The 14,573-nt window shown below is 38.0% G+C and overlaps 1 pseudogene; it reads right to left on the reverse strand.

Moving 5' to 3' along the window:
* Positions 1–1,269: 1,269 nt before the first annotated feature.
* Positions 1,270–14,573, reverse strand: part of LOC149256114 (uncharacterized) — a 40,059-nt pseudogene continuing 26,755 nt past the window's right edge.

Below are 14,573 nucleotides of genomic sequence, written 5' to 3' on the forward strand. Positions count from 1 at the left end.
CCTTCTGATAGCCATTAAAAGAGATTAGCTTAATTGACTATCTGTTCAAAAGAGCTCCTCTTAGAATTGGTCTCTGTTTGGTCTTCTTCAATACTCTGCAAAGTGTTTTTTTGGGCTATAGAAATCTTCTACATGCATCCAAATTTTGTTAGTTGTTAAGAAGTTTGTCTGACTACTTAATTATTAGGAATATACTTACATTATTCTATCATAATCCTTGAAAATCTAAGCCATTTTGTCAGGCTGGAAGCTAACAAGTTTTGAAGGGACCCTTCGAGAGGGGCCTTTAATCGTGGGTAAAGATTTCCATTGATTTCAAATCACCCCCAATTAAAACTGTAAATTTGGCCATTGTGCTTCAAACGCTATTGTTCAGTGAGAGGTGAACAACATTAAACAAAGCCTCATAATCACTGAGGGAGGCCCCTCTAGTTCAAGGAACATGTTGAACCTAAACGCTAGTTGAGTTGGTTTCCTCACGTAGTTTTTGTAGCCAAGGACTCCCTATGAGAAATAGGTACAACAAGTCTCCCAAGAAATAATGAACATGAGCATTGCAAGATTGATGGTTTCAATTTTTGTTTTATTATCGTGGTGAATATTCGTAGAAAATAAAAAGTTACAAATTTAAATTTTTAATTGAATCCCAATATGGAAAGAAATCTGCATAAGAGGATAATTCTACATTGAAGGACAACAAAAATAACTTACAATGAACAAAGACAATGATGCTATTTTTTTCTTCCAACCCTGAAACTTCCCATTTTTTTAGCAACATGGGGCCAATATGCTTTTGTAGGTTCTTACATGTAGAATATTTGTTAATTATTACCAAATTCCTTTAGTATTGCACCATAAAAACTAATTTGGAAAATAAAAACAATGAATACAAATGTAAGGATCTGTCTTATCAATAAAAGGTAGGATAACGACAAATTTCCAGAATAATTGAAAAAAGCAGCTAGCGTGTGACATGTAGTAGGTAAGAACATTGACGAGTTTACAATCTCTATAAGCTATGACAGTATCCCAGTTCATTATAAGACCCACTTCATGATCATCCCATAATACACAGATCTAGAGACACCATAAATTTGAATGAACAAATGAAGTTTTGGATTGTTAATTCTTGATGATGACGATGATGATGCAACTATTGTTTCCAATTAGATACAAAAAATATTTATAACCATAATAATACTCCTAATAATGACCCCTTAATTGTTTATCTTATATCATCAATCTTCTTGTCTGAAACTACAATTACCATTACAAATCATGAACATTTGCATTTCCATCAATTTTCTTGGCTCTGAGACATGAGGAGGAGGAATTTGTCTTGGGGTTGGGCTTGCAAGATGAGGAAGAGGAGGAACCTCATTGAGGTTCTTAGTGCTAAATTATATTACTGGAAGGCTTCTTTTCTTGAATAAATTCCCTCCTTTTCTTGCTACTACATTGTGGATATAGAATATCATTCTCCATAACCATTTCCTACATCATTTCCCAAATTTTGTCACGGTTGATCACACCTCCACAGATCAATACTGCTAACCCTAGCCTTAACCCTACCCCTTTTGGGGAAAATTTACAAGAGAGGGTACTGCAAGAGGTAAAGAATAGCATCCCCTATTGGCAACATTGCCCCATCCATATTGATGGGCCAAATTTTTTCTTTTTCTCTTATTCTTCTTCTTGTTCTTCCTCTTTATTATCCTTGAGAATGCAAGCATGAGGAGGTGGAAGAGGTCGATCCGACGCAGAGAAGGAGGGGAAGAGGTGGGGTAGAGGAAGGAGAAGGTATATGCCATCACTATTTCATATTACTAGTGAATATTGATATGAATACTACTAGCGAAATAGATAACTACCCTATATAATCATATTAGCATGCTGCAACTTCATCTAGCTTCATCCACATATTTTATGGGATGTTATGGAAAATAGAGTCAGGCAAGTCAACTCATGGATTGTTGCTAAAAATAGAGTCATGAGGGAAGTGGATCCATGAGGGGCCCATATGGCCACATGGACACATGTGGTAATTTAAATATTTGGTTCAAAATCATTTCAGAAATCTCTTTGTTGGGTCTTGGCATAATATAATTTTATAATGTCTACATGGATTGCAATTTATTATCGTGAGAGAAAAGGAATCGTCTAAGTCTCGTAAATATAAGTAGGCCTAGAAGATTACAGTAGGAATTGTAGTTTGGTCCAAAGAAGGAATAGTGTTCCTTGTAAAAGCCTCATGGTGATTACAATAAATCAAGGTGTGAGCAACAATGATTTTGAAACTACTCTGTGATTAATTGACAGCACTCAACAAAGTTTCTCCTAGGTACTTGAAATATAGAAGTGAAGGTGAATACTTCTCCTAGGTACCTTATTGCATTAACAAGGACAAATGTATACACATAACTCTTTCTTTTAACCTTCCCATGAGGCTCTTTTATATTAACCCTATTAAATAGGACATACTCTTCAAACCTTTCCCCCTTCAGGCCGCTACATACTAAAGATGCTACACTGGGAGGGAGGGGAGGGTCTTTCAGAATTGTATTGGGAAGACTCAATGGAAACATGTAATAGGGTGCCCAACATATCTATCAAGGCTGATGGCTGGTATGTGACCATTGTCTAGGTGGTCAATCCAAGATCTCTAAGGGAAGTTGGTGAATCCTGGGAAAGAACAGTTGATCTCTTGCCTAGAGGGGAGGGCATCATGAGAAGTGATAGAGGGTCTAGAAATCAAAGAAATAGAGGTCATTTTAAGTGGTCCAATAGACTCATTTTACCATCCCCCATGTCTCATCTAGAGGATATTTGACTATGTGTAAACATATAAAAATGATATTTCAATTCCTACCTTTTCTTTGTTAGCAAACATGCCCATGAATAATGATTAGTTGTTTCTTTCTTATTTTTTTAGTTCGGATGAAATTTGAAACTGTATCTAACATAACTCTATCAATCATTTTTCTTTCATGAATCCATTGTATTTCTAGTTTTACGATATTTGTAGTTGTTCCTATCATTGTTGTGCATAAGCCTTTGAATTTATAAGCTAGGATTATCGGTATTCTTTCCTTTTAATATCACAATGTGTTCTTGGGCTTGGTTTTGGAAGGACCTATTCAACACAAACAAAATGGACATAAGATTCAAGGAAGAGATCTTTTAAGGGTTTTGCTTTATGCGAACATGTCAAAAATACCGTATGTGTCTTATTATTCAAGCATAATTATGTGATTATGATATTTTTTACATGTTTTATCATATCATATAATCCATGAATCTTCCCCTTTATGGATGGCCTCATTGTTATCTAGAAATACCAAGTTCTAGGTGTGGACTCTCTATGGGGTAATTTAAGGGTTGACCTTTAATATGTCTCCTATAACTAATCCGCAAGATACAGTAATGATGCTTGGAATGTAATTCGATTAATATTGAATTTTTTTTAGAATTTTCTCTCATCATTCCTACTATTCACTTGCTTCGATCGATTTCTCTAATTGAAGATCTATTTTTATCATTTTTATTTGGTATTTGTGCACAGGTATATGGGCTTGTAATTATAAAAGAAAGGTCAAATCATTATCAATAATGTTAGTTAGAGCTATTTAATGGAGACATTTGAAATAAAAAATAACTCTTCACTATTAAAACAATTTCTATGCTTAATCATGAAAAAACTGATTTAGTTCAATTTAGTAGTGTAGATTTCTCTCCAAAGCAAACAATATCAGAAGCACAAAATTGGCTTTTAAAGAATCTAAACTAATCCCTTTCATACTAGTCGACCATCTCCTTTTTCAAAACATTTCCAACCAACAATCCCCAGATACATGATATATATAAATCTATTTTTCTCACCTCAAATGAACTATGTGCTAAATCATCATGTCAATTAAAGTTGACTCTTCAATACTGAATTTTTTTACGTGCTAAATTATCAAATCAAAGGTTTTTTTGACATGAAGTCAAGAGAATTGTCTAATTTTATCACAATTGAATTATAATTGTTGTTTGATTTACTTTTGGTGTCATACAAATATGAACATGGACCCACTTATCATAAATATATTAAAATGAAACTATATTTTTCAATATAGATCTTAAAATCAAAATTTGTTTGTGAATATGAATATTGTAACAATTTGGGATTTTTTTCATAGTGAGAGAATCCTTGTCACAGAATATGAAGGTGAGGCAAAGGGATCGGTCTACAACTTCAGCTAGGGTTGAAGTTGGCACTAGGGTTTTGACTTTGGGAACCATGGCGGGATGCACAGGGGGGAATGTTACTGCCTCCTATAGTCAGGTAGTTACATATGGAAGTAAGGACATGGGAAAGCAACATATTAAAAAATGCCTGGAGAAGGTATAAGTGGCAAGAAGCAAAGGAACATTGGGAAGAAGAAGACTTCAAGAACATGAAGAGGATTAGTTGGAAACAAATAAGGAGAAGGAGAATGGAGGCAACAGTAGAAAACCTAACTCCATAAGGACAACTAGGGTCTACAAACCCAAGTCGAACATTATTCCCCGGGTCATATTGAGCAATCGAGTTCTTCAAGAACATAGGGATCATATGATGGAACATGCGATCATATGCAAATTTATGGGGTTATGGCCGACGGAGAGGGCATTACACATTTGGATAAGGATCCATTGGAAGCCAAAGGGGGAAATACATCTACATCTAGGTTCTAAGGGCTTCTTCATAGTGGTGTTCATGAGCCTAGAGGATAAAGATAGAATTTTTGAGGGAGGATCATATTTATACTCTCCAGCAGGACTCTATATGCGGCCATGGATTATGAACTTTGTCCCGGAACATGAAACATTCAGATTGGTACCGGTATGGATTAGACTATACTCCCTTCCTTTGGATCATTAGCTACTAGAATATCTAAGAAAAATAGGCAACAAGTTGGGGCACTTCCTAAAGATCTCAGAGGCAACTCTGAAAGGAAGATATACCTCCTTTGCCCAAATATGTGTGAAAATGGACTGATGTGGAGCCCTTCTTGAAGCGATAATTTTAGAAATATATTATGAAGAATGGGTGGAGACTGTGGACTATGAGTACATCCCATTTAGTTGCTGCAAACGCCATGAACATGGGCATTTATTTAGAGACTACCCAACAAACAATATGGAAGGAAATGCGAAAACTACTGATGATAAAAATCACGAGGGTTTTACCAAGGTTGGGAGCAAAGGGAAAGGTCGTAAATTCCCACAAAATAAGATGAATGAGGATAGAAATTCAAGACACAATCATTTCAAGATCCTACAGGAAGAAGAGGAGAACAAGGAAACAATCCAAGATATGGAGAACATAAATAATGAGAAGAGAAAGGAAGCTGACATGGAGGATATCATAGTAAAAAACCAACAAAAGGACAATCTACGAAGCTTTATGGAGAAATGTAGGGACCATGAGATGACTCCGAGTGAAGCAGGAATAGAGGATGATGAACTACAAGAGTTTCTAGATAGGGAAAATCTAGATCTAGAAAACTTTCTGAACAACAGACGACCATAGGAGTATATTCCTAGCGAAAAGAGGATTATGACAGGGTGCAACATATCTTTCTATGGAGATCATAATCAAAGGGAACTAGAGTCAAAAGAAATCATGAAAGCCAAGAGCATAGTGGGGTCAAAATAATGGAGAAAGTACAGGCACAATCTCCAAAGAACTCAGGTAGGAAAAGAGGAAGAAAAAGACAAAATGAGCCACTGAACGAATGTGGGGAACTACTAATTAATTCAGGTAAGATGAAAGATTTGACGAGTTATTCCTTTGTTATCCTTTCTTAATGAAGCTCACAAGCTGGAATATTAGAGGCATAGGAAATAAAAGGAAACAAAGGAATCTTAGTAATAGAATTAAAGAAGAAAAAATAGATATGGTTTTTATTCAAGAGAAAAAATATTCGATGGATAAGTTTAGAAAAATTCATAATAAGTGGCTAATCGAGTATGAGTATCTATAGGTTAAAGCAAGCAACTCAGTGGGGGGGATTCTCACGCTTGGGATCCATATAAATTTGGAATCCTAGATGCTGAAGCATCCATGAACTATCTTTCTTTGGTTTGTCAACGTGTAGGTGATAAGGAAATATACATGATCACAAATGTTTATGGACCTCGGAAGCTACCAGACAAGCTCAAGCTTCTCATCTCCCTTGAGGATCTAAGGGCAAGACACCCCAACATTCCCTAGATCATTGCTGGAGATTTCAATATCATAAGATATCTCTCAGAGAAAAAATGTGGCATTAGATAGTTAGGAAGAGACTCCATGGACTTCTAGAACTTTTTAATGAACATGGGTCTTGTGGACACTGAAACAATAAATGGAACCTTCACCTAGAACAACAAGAGGGGAGGGGCTTCTCAAGTTGCCTCCAAAATGGATAGATTTATTATTTCAGAGGATCTCATTCTCAGAGGCCCTACCATGACAGTTTCTAACCTACCCTTTGGAGGATTGGATCACTGGCCTGCACAGCTGGAATCCACCTTTATGGGCACACCAAGAAACAAACCTTTTAGGTTGAAAAAGGCTTGGCTCTCTAACCCTACATTCACCAGTAATAGTGACAAATGGTGGAGAGAGGATTTGAACATTCAAGGCACTAGAATTCTCATTCTCCAACAGAAACTCAAACATACAAATCCAAAATTAACGATTGGAACAAAAATGATTTTGGTGATATCTTCAAAGACAAAAGAGAAGCTGAGCAGAAGCTCTAGGAGATCAATTAGATTAGTATCACATATGGATTTACTGAGGAGTGGAAAAAACTAACTGACCCTTTGCAGGGAGAATGGGAAGATTGATGCTTGCAAGAGGAAATATTCTAGAGACAAAAATCAAGGATACTATGGGTTAGAGAGGGAGAAAGGAATAAAAAATTCTTTCACAAATCCACCATGACTCATAGGGCACATAACAAAATCACAAAGCTCAAAGATTCTCGAGGGGTAGAGGTTGTCTCTCACAACGATATGGAATTGATCCTTGTACAACACTTCCTCAGTATAGTAGAGGAACCTCTAGAGGACAGATCTAGGTTCATTTCCCAATTCACTCAGTATATCCCTTAGATGGTCACCAGGGAGGACAACCACAATCTTAATAAGCTAGTATCAGAAGAGAGGTTAGTGGAGTGATTAATGAAATGAAAAATGGAAAAGCTCCAGGCCCGGATGGATTCAATGTAGACTTCTTCAAAGCCTACTGGGAAGTAGTCAAACATGATATCCTTGTGGTGGTGGAAGACTCAAGAAAATCCAAAAAGGTTTTGAAGACTGTTAATGTTTCCTTCATTGATTTAATCCCAAAACAAGAAAATTCCATGATTTGGATGGCTTCAGACCCATAGCCTTATGTAATGTGGTGTACAAAATGATTTCCAAAGTGATAGCTAATAGTCTCAAACCCTTTCTACCATCTCTCATCTTGGACGAGCAAATGGGCTATGTGGAAGGAAGACAAATCTTCAACAACATCATCCAAGCTCATGAGGTGGTATACTCTCTCAAAATCAACAAACAAGTTGGCATGATCATTCAGTTGGACCTAGTGAAAGCCTATGACAAGCTAAGTTGGTATTACATAAGAGAAATTCTAAAAGCCTATGGCTTTGGCAAAAATTGGATAGGATGGGTTATGGCACTTATCACCACGACCAGGTTTTCCATACTGCTGAATGGAGCTCCTTCAGGAACCTTCGCACCCTCCAAAAGTCTCTGACAGGGAGATCAACTCTCTCCTTTCCTCTTCGTTCTCATGATGGAAGCGCTAGGAAGAGCGATTAAAATGGAAATTGCTAAAGGTCAGATCCTGGGTATCAAGCTCACCTTGGATGGAGTAGCAAACACTCATGAACAATTTGTGGATGATAATATGTTGTAGGGCATATCCACAGGCATGGAAGCCAATGAAATCAAACACATCTTAAGTGACTTTTCTGTGGCAGCAGGGATAGAGCTAAGCCTCAAAAAATCAAAAGTTTTTTTCTTTAACACTAACATTTCTATTCATAGAAATATTACTAGAATTCTTGGGTTTCAAAGGGAATAGCTACCTTCCAAGTATCTAGGCATACCCCTTAATGATAAACCTCTAAAAATCTTTGAAATTCAGACTCTAGGTTCAGAACGATTTCAGCCCAAATGCGTTTTTTTTTAGCATCTGTAACTTTGCATTAAAAAAGTTATAATGAAAAAGAAACAATGACGTGTTTGGAGCAATGAAACCCTAATATCCAAAGCTCTGATAGAAAATGTTATAAAACCAACTCACAAAAAAATAGAAAAGATAGATAAACACCTCAGAAATAATCCTCTTTGAGGGGGAAACCTCCTTTACATTACACAAATGAACAATTCTTCGATGATACAAACGACAAGACCTCCTTTCTATATATAGGAGTCTAAGGGGTCATAATATAATCAGAGACGACATAACAATAATAATGTAAGGGCACAATAATAACAATATTGGGATTCTATGGGGCACAATAATAACAATATGGGAACTACAAGGGTACAACAATATAATAAGGGGGTTGTGCTAATAAAAATAAGGGGTTACAATAGTAGCATAGGGGCCTAACATTACAATTCAACATAATCCAGCCCATGATCACTTAGATGAGTGGTCAATTTATAAGAAAATGAAGGAGGTTTTGTCATAAATGGTGGCATTAAATGACCTTCCATACTTAGAATTAGTTCCATGGAGGAAGTGACAAGAGGATAGGATGCACCTTAAGTCATTCCTCATCCATTTTCAAGCTCATAAGAGTTGATAAGTGAGGGATACAAGAAGTAGGTGAAGGGGAGAATTGACCATAAACTAATTCATATGGAATCATCTTGGTGGTGGCATGATAGTTAGTATTATACTACCATTCGGTAGAGGTAACCATTATACCCATTGATGTTGCTTTTTTGAAATGAAACACCTAAGGTAGGTCTCCAGACATTTGTTGACTGCTTCAGTTTCACCATCAATTTTGGGATGATAGGAAGTACTTAGTTGGAGTTGGGTGCCTTGTAGCTTGAAATGTTCCTACCAAAAGTTACTAGTGAAGATCAGGTCACGATTAGATACAATGGAATTGGGCATGCCATGCAGTTTGAAGATCTGGTCCATGAAATATTGAACCACAAAAGTGGGGGTAAATGGGTGGGGTAGGGGGAAAAATGAACATACTTAGAGAGTTTGTCCATAACCACCATGATGACTTACTTGTTGCTTAGTTTTGGAAGACCAATAATGAAATCCATAGAAACATCTGTCCATGTTGAGGTAGGGATGGGAAAGGGTAGTAAGAATGTAATTTTTCATGCCTGTCCAAAAGAAGGAACGAAAAGTGCAAGCATAAGTCTTCTGAAAGCCTGCATGCCCTTCAATGGGAGACAAGTGAAACTTGGCAAAATTCATGTTTTGAGGGTCAATGTTGATGATATCACTACTCTATCCTTATAGTGAAGAATCTCATCCTTCCAAGAGTAGCCCCGTGTGGAATTAGAATATGCTCGCAAGTTATTAATTAGTTGGGAAAGTGAAGGATGTGAAAACCATTCCTTGTGGGCTTCTTCAATACAATCTGGAATGGAAAGAGATATTTCTAGTAGGATATTATCCTACTCAAATTGGCATTATAAAGCATCTACTATGACATTTTTGCGTCCTTTCTTGTAAATTATCTCCTAATCATATCCCAACATTTTGGCTGGCCATTTATTTTGGTGTGGCAAGGATAGACGTTCATCCAAAAAATATTTGAGTCTTTGATGGTCTATGTGGATTTGGAAACGCCGCCCCAATAAGTATTGTTGCCAAGTACCCACTGCATGTAAGCTGGCCATCATCTCGTTCTCATAGGAAGATCATCCCAGATGTTTCCCACTTAGTTGTTGGCTAGTGAAGGCCAGGGGTTGACCTTCCCAGATTAAGACATCACCAATACCTGTACCTGAAGCATCACATTCAATTGAAAAATACTTGGTGAAGTTGAGTGGTGCCAAAATGGGGGTGGAATACATGGCCTATTTGAGAGCCGTAAATGAATATTTGGGGATAGCCCGAGCGAAGATCTAGATTAGTAAAGAATTGAGAACCATTTAGTTCATTCGCAAATCATTAACAAATGGGATAGGGAATTTATATTTCCTTGATGATTTTTTCAATTTCATTCGTTTGGGCGAAACGGTATCTATATGGGTGGACATTCGGTGGTTGTGCCCCTGGGTCAAAAGTGATGCTATGATCATGTTACCCTCTAGAGGGTGGAAGCTCGTGAGGTTTGTCAAAAACCTACGGGTTTCTATTTAAGACTTGTTGCATCTTAGGATGAATATGAAGAGTAGTGGGCTCGATCGCCTGGATGGCATTAAATTGTGTGATAACTCCATGATGGCCATTTTTTAACGATTTTTACATTCGATGCAAACTGATGATAGAAGGAGTTCCTGCCTAGAGTCCATGGAGGGTATGCATGTGGTCATTCTGCTTAAAGCTCATATCTAATGCTTATAAATACATTTTGAATGGGCCTAGTGTGCGAAGAAATACAACGCCCAGGACAATGTGACAACCACCCACATTGATGGAAAACATGTGGGTCACTAGGTGGTAATTGGTGAGCACCGGTATTGCAGTAGTAATGTTGTGACTCGTGGGCTGCCTACTTTACTCTTATCAACCTGGTAGTTCATAACAAACTTGGAAGCATCAGCGTTGTATTCACAAGTACTAGTTCTTACTGCAGGATGTCACTTGGTCAGCTGGCCCAAGATCACTAGGAGCTCAAGCCAACCTCTATGGATTCCAGAAGAAGATCTATATGTGATGAAAGGAGAGAAATATTACTCTACAGATGCTACTCTAACTACAGAAAGGAGAAAGAATGAAATGTAAAGCAAACCTAGTAAACCCTACCTTACCAACTAATCCTACTTTTGCATAAAGCACTATGAACCATGAAAGAAATATCATTACCTACCCAAGGAAGTAAACAACATCTACCTAAGCTATTTCTGGAAGTAAATAAGCAGAAGGCATCTTTTTGGATTTTTATGTATTTTTATGTGAATTTGACATGCCTATAATTTATTGTGTGTGAATGTGGCAACGAATAGGTGGCGTTGGAGGGTGCCTTTTGGACTTGATAGGATGTCGGATGGTGTGGATGGGTCCTAGGATGGCTCAAGTGGCCTTCTGGAGGATTTTCCCACACTCAGCCTTCAAAAGGAAGCCTACAGGAAAATCTACAAGAGGACACAGGAAATCTACACGATGAAAACTAGGCAACTACAGGAGGCCTACAGGAGGAGGTCACGAGCAGTTTTCACTATTTTGAGGGTGTGAGAATGGACGGAAAATGTTGATGAAGGTTGGAATGAGGTTTTCGGGCACCTAGGGTCTACCAAGAATCACCAGGAGAGAGGAAGATGATTGGGTTTTCTCAAGGAGAGATGAAGAAGTTCTATGGAAAATGCTGGAAACTAAGGCAGAATTGAGGTGAGGCTTGGACGACCTGTAGGGCATGCATTAGATGGAGGATTGGATGGCTGATAGGCTGGTCTACTAGTAGAAGAGATCTGCTCCAAAGTAACTGACATTCAACCAATAAGATCAAAGAAGTAATGAAATTAGTGCATCTAGAAAAAATAGAGTTTTGCATAAAAATGGTCTAAACTATGCTCTATGAAAGAAAATGTTGAGAAATGCTGCGAGAAATGAAAGCATGAATGAATAATATTTCAAATAAATAAGTGAGCATGATGAAGAAGATCTGAGGTAAAGCAAAGCTAGACTATTAACCTACTAAAAGCTGTAAACACTAGAAGTCCTATGAATGAGGAAAATCTATGTTTTTGGGACAACAAGAGGGTCTTTGCCTCAAATCATGGTCCCAAATGGAGGTAGAGATGCCAAGGCACTATTGATGGCCTTTTGAATCTTCTTTTCATCACCGCTTAACCTGCTATAGAGAGCAAAAATGGAAAAATTCTTAACCATAAAAGAAATACATCTAATAACAACCTAATATACAAACTGAAATAAACATAAAAATACAAGTAAATAGGAGCTTGAGTTTTTGGATTGGTCCCTAACCGAAGATCTTTAGCCCTTTGAGGTAACTCAATACTAACTCAAAAAGGATTCCATTTTTATTTCCAGAATAATAGCAAGATTACATGAAACTGTCACAAAATAATAAGCTAGAAGTTGAGAAGATTTTACATAAGAAAAAATCCAACAAAAATCCCACACTAGTGAGGTTGTAGGCGTTTCTACTTATATAAATGAAGTTACCAAAAACTTCCTTAAAATCAGGGAGGCTTGTGTCCCAAAACTCGAGATAATCATCAGTCATCCTCCACTTGCTCGACTGCCTTCTAATGCATGATTTGGCTGCTTGTACTTTGAGTTGAATGAAGGGGAATTCAAAGTGAGGAGTAATAAATGAGGGGGATTGCATCCTATAAGTCCTCTCCTTTGTCCAGTTTGAGTTATTTCTACATTTGTCCACTTGTTCCTTGCCTTTGACCTCAAAATTCATCAGTAATCTGCGTTAAACAAATGTTAGACCACATGGCATCATAACTAACTCACCTCACTCCATAAGCCTAAGTATAATCTGGAAATCATACAATAAGATAAGAGAATGGTTGATTTGTCTAGGTTAGGAGATAAAATAGGCCCATATAATTACCCATTTATGAGTCTCATCATCACCCCCCTACTAAAGGTGTTGAACATCCTCTGAGAAACTTAGTCCATCTCCTCATCTTTTATGGCCCTGGTGGCCTCCCTCGTATCCCAGGCTTCTGATGTGGTCTACTCTTCCTTGTCATAAAATCTTGCCTTCCTTTCTATCTCTTCCCACTACTCCTCCTCTTATTCTTCTCTTCTGCCTTCCAACATGCCTAACAGTAGTGGGGGACTCAATTTGAGGCCAATCTAGTTGACCTTCTACCTCTCCATGGAGTGCTTATACATTGGCACTCTTTTCAATGCCTCCTTCAGCCTCATGGGGGAATGATATTGCATGATCTGCAAACTGTGTGGTAATGTGTTCCATCTCCTCATGCATGCATGAACATAGTCATCCCCAAGTAGCCTTTCCATATCCTCAAAATATGCAATGTCTTGTGCTTGATTGGTGAGATATCTAGGGGAAATCTAAGGGCCATTGGCAAGCAGGTTTTCTTTGTTGATGAGTACGATAGGATTTGATGGCTCAACTCTTATCATTAATGGCTCCTTCTGCTCCTTTATCATCAATCTTTTTATTTCCGCTACCCTCAATTCTTCATGGTTCATCCATGAGACCATGGCCATTAATTGTAGGTCCCCTAGCTTGGAATTGGGGTCCCACACATTCATTTTTCTGTGGGCCATGTTATACAGGTAGAATTCTGTCATCTTTGGTTTATCCTCTAAGGTGCTTTGGTCACACAAATCCATACTTCCTGTAATCTTGGGAAGGCATTGTTCCTCTTTGTGCCAAAGTCTTTATCTGGAATTGAAGCCATTAGTCCTTTAGATAGAGGCTATAGGATTTGGCTAATGTTCTGCATTGAAATTCCTTCATGGATAAGTTGGCCATGCATGCCAGCCAAGTCTCTTTCTCTTGCAGTTGCCTCCTTAGCAATTCATTTTTAGTTTCAAGGTGGCTTCTTGTAATTGCTTCCTTGTGTGTGATAGCACTATCCTCTCTGCCCATTTCTCTGAGTTTGTTTTCCATATGGCCAATATAATCCTCAACTCCTTGGGATTTGGCTATCTGCATCCACCTACGTGTTCTTATATTCTCTTTATCTAATTCAAAGCATAGTGGAATTGTAAATTTTTGTGGAATTATCCTTCCTCCCTCAAGTAGATAGTAGTAGGAGGAAATACTAGGCTAGGGATCATATTCATATACATCTATTTCTTCCTCCTATACTTGAGGTTGTCCTTCCATCCTTTCCTCAAGATTTTGGGTCTCTTGTAGTTTTGACAATGTCTCCTGTAGAACTGCCTGAGCCTCATATAGGACTATATTTGGGTCATGTATTTCTACATTTTCTTTCCTTGTGGGAGATCTAGGAGTCCCCCTTGCATATGTGATAGGCGCCTTGGAAGAGGATTATTTTCCTTGGCTAGAGGGTGAATATTCAATTGTAATTGGCACTTTTGAAAAGGGTTGAGGTTTGCATGTTTTGATTCTTGTGCTCTTCCTAGCCTTGAAATACATGGACGCATGCATTTTCCTCTTTTTCTTTGGCTTGATCGGTTTACTAAGGGTAGTGAGGGCAACTATTGCCTCCCTTTCCAGAGTATCAAGGGACCCTTCTCCTTGTTCTGCCTTTTCTGCCTCTTTTTCTCTTCCTTCTGTCTCCTTCTGTCTCTGTTTGCTCTGTTTCTTCCTGCTTTGTTTCTTCAGCATTCTCCTCCTCTATCTTAGTTTCTTCCTCCTTCCTCGCTTGTTCTCCTAAATCACCAGTGCCTTCACCTTCTCCCCCTTGATGCACTTCCCCCTCACTGC

This window comes from Pinus tabuliformis, chromosome 7, assembly GCF_031772625.1.
Source record: "Pinus tabuliformis cultivar Carrire ecotype Pingquan chromosome 7, CPIR1, whole genome shotgun sequence".
In the NCBI taxonomy this organism is placed as follows: domain Eukaryota; kingdom Viridiplantae; phylum Streptophyta; class Pinopsida; order Pinales; family Pinaceae; genus Pinus; species Pinus tabuliformis.